Genomic DNA, 3,146 nt, shown 5'->3' with positions numbered 1-3,146 from the left:
GGTTAGAATATCTTTCTTACCGTTAGTGACGTTACATTATTATTTTGTTACTCATTACGTGAGAAAGAAAGAAAGAAAAACGCGCCCAGAGTGGGGACCGACCCCACGCCTTTCGATTAGATCTCGAAAGCCTTACCAATTCGGCTATCTGGGCGACTGTGTTCTCCTTCACTTTCTGGGGTATTTATATTTACTACAACTGTATCTGACGCTTGAGGGTGGTAGCCAGCGCCACTCAGACTACACGGGGAGATGGGTACCTTCTTTTCAACCCCCTGGGCGTGACGCGAACGTCTACAGCCTGTCATAAGCGGGTAACTGGCGGGAAACCCTCTTATGCTACCTTGGCATCAAGGCTGCCAGAACCGAGGCCCTCGCTGAGCTTTCGCATGATAATAGGGTTTGGAGATGAGGGGCTCGTTAGGAAATACAGAAAGAAATGCCGGCAGTCTACAACGCCAAAGAAGGCATAGGGGATTGGTTAGAATATCTTTTTTACCGTTAGTGACGTTACATTTTTTTTTACTAATTACGTGAGAAAGAAAGAAAGAAAAACACGCGCCCAGAGTGGGGAACGAACCCACAACTTTCGATTATATCTCGAATGCCTTACCAATTCGGCTATCTGGGCGACTGTGTTCTCCTTCACTTTCTGGGGTATTTATATATACTACAACTGTATCTGACGCTTGAGGGTGGTAGCCAGTGCCGCTCAGACTACACGGGGAGAAGGGGACCTTCTTTTCAACCCCCGGGCGTGACGCGAACGTCTACAGCCTGTCATAAGCGGTTAACTGGCAGAACATCCTCTTAAGCTACCTTGGCATCAAGGCTGCCAGAACCGAGGCCCTCGCTGAGCTTTCGCACGATTATAGGGTTTGGAAATGAGGGGCTCGTTAGGAAATACAGAAAGAAATGCCGGCAGTCTACAACGCCAAAGAAGGCATTGGGGAATGGTTAGAATATCTTTTTTACCGTTAGTGACGTTACATTATTTTTTTTTACTAATTACGTTTGAAAGAAAGAAAGCAAAACACGCGCCCAGAGTGGGGACCGAACCAACGCATTTCGATTAGATCTCGAATGCCTTACCAATTCGGCTATCTGGGCGCCTGTGTTCTCCTTCACTTTCTGGGGTATTTATACTTACTACAACTGTATCTGACGCTTGAGGGTGGTAGCCAGCGCCACTCAGACTACACGGGGAGATGGGTACCTTCTTTTCAACCCCCGGGGCGTGACGCGAACGTCTACAGCCTGTCATAAGCGGGTAACTGGCGGGAAACCCTCTTATGCTACATTGGCATCAAGGCTGCCAGAACCGAGGCCCTCGCTGAGCTTTCGCACGATAATAGGGTTTGAAATGAGGGGCTCGTGAGGAAATACAGAAAGAAAGGCGGGCAGTCTACAACGCCAAAGAAGGCATAGGGGAATAGTTACAATATCTTTTTTACCGTTATTGACGTTACATTATTTTTTTTATAATATATATATAGATATACATATATACAAAATTCGGAAATGAGTGAGTCGTAGAGGAAACACCGAAAGAAAGGTCAGCAGTATACACCGCCAAAGAAGGCATAGGGGTATCTTTAGGCTCTTTTTTAACTGCGGTTACTAAAATGCCTTAACAAATGCCGTACCTTACCTAGAATGCCTTACCATTGGATATCAAATCGGAGGGCGGGGTTTTATTCCCCACTCTGAGAACGTGTTGTTTTTTTCTTTTATTCTCTGTTACGTACATTTTAAAAAGTTTCCTTCAGCAACCGATGTAAAAAAAGAGCCTAACCATACCTTTATGCATCCTTTATAGTTGTAGACAAGGACTGATATTTCTGCATATATATATATCTATATATATATATATATATATATATTGTAATGAAGATATTACGGGCGCCCAATTGCCCCGCCTTTATTGTGTACGTACTACACCGTACGCGTCCTCGAGGACAGACGATCTATTTCTGTGATCATCTGCCTCGAAATGATCATCTCTTGCTACGACCTACCGCATTCCCCCCCTTTGCTTTCCGAGGTTTTTCTTGCGTGCCAAAAACCTTATTCTGTCTATATATATAGGACAGAATAAGGTTTTTGGCACACAAGCAAAACCTCGGAAAGCAAAGGGGGAATGCGGTAGGTCCTAGAAACAGATGAAGAATTTTTTTGAGTAAGAAAAGTCCGTGAAAAAATGGACCGCTGAATGGGATCTGAAACCACGACCTCTAGAATACCAGTCTGGTGCGGTAACCATTTTTTTTTTCTGACTCAAAAAAATTATCTATCTGTCTCTATGACCTAAAAGAATTCCCCCTATTGCTTTCCGAGGTTTTTTTAGACTGTCAACCCTTATTCTGTCTTATTTCACCGAGCCCCTCATTTCTCATTTCGTATTCCCTATAAATATATATCTAAATGGGGTTGATCGACACGCATCCAGAGCGTGGTACAAGGGGCTGGTTTGTAAACAGAGGCCCAAGCTAGCTAGGGAGTCCATTCACAAAATCTCGCAGCAACTCCGTTTCTCGGTGGAGCTGCTACGGTGACTGAGCTTTGCACACACATCTAGTGGAGGATTGACGCCACTTGAAAGTTAGCCTTGGTGTCAGTTGAGCACACACGACTTTTGGCCACAGTGGTGCGCCTTCTAAATGCCAATATGTCTGTTACAATTACCCTCCAGGGAAAAACAGGAGCTATCCTTGGCGACCCAAAGCGAGGCACGGGACGAGCGGGTCGTAAACACGGCTTAAGGTACTGAACATGAACTGTCTCGTGGAGGACGGCGACGGACGATCTGTAGGAGGTATCCAGGTGTAATCCAGCAGCATATCCAGCAGGCATATGTTGGAGCTCCACAGAAAACCGTCGTTGTGGTGCTTCTGATGTCCTTGGTCTGTGGTCGTGAATGATCTCGACAGTTGGAAGGAAACTCTTTCGGCACTCTAAGCGATTTCCGATACTGGTGTGAACTCTGACTAATGCGGGTGGTATGAAAGTATAGTGCCCAATGCGCACGATGGCTCACGTATTTATAATAAAAAAGAACGGCATGAAGCCCGTGGTTGTCTGCGTCCACCCTAAGGCAGGCGTAAGGGACGAAAGGCAGGGACTAAATACCATATGGAATGGTCGGA

General features: G+C 45.6%; 1 non-coding gene across 1 annotated transcript; it reads right to left on the bottom strand.

Moving 5' to 3' along the window:
* Positions 1-559: 559 nt before the first annotated feature.
* Trnai-uau (transfer RNA isoleucine (anticodon UAU)) lies at positions 560-631 on the bottom strand. Its single transcript has one exon. It is a non-coding gene; the product is annotated as a tRNA-Ile (tRNA).
* Between the last annotated feature and the right edge of the window lie 2,515 nt (positions 632-3,146).

This window comes from Haemaphysalis longicornis, unplaced genomic scaffold (assembly GCF_048455015.1).
Source record: "Haemaphysalis longicornis isolate Haplotype H1 unplaced genomic scaffold, Haemaphysalis longicornis Haplotype H1 scaffold_8, whole genome shotgun sequence".
Classification (NCBI taxonomy): domain Eukaryota; kingdom Metazoa; phylum Arthropoda; class Arachnida; order Ixodida; family Ixodidae; genus Haemaphysalis; species Haemaphysalis longicornis.
Note: the sequence above shows the minus strand (reverse complement) of the source record. Positions and strands in the feature narration are given on the sequence as shown.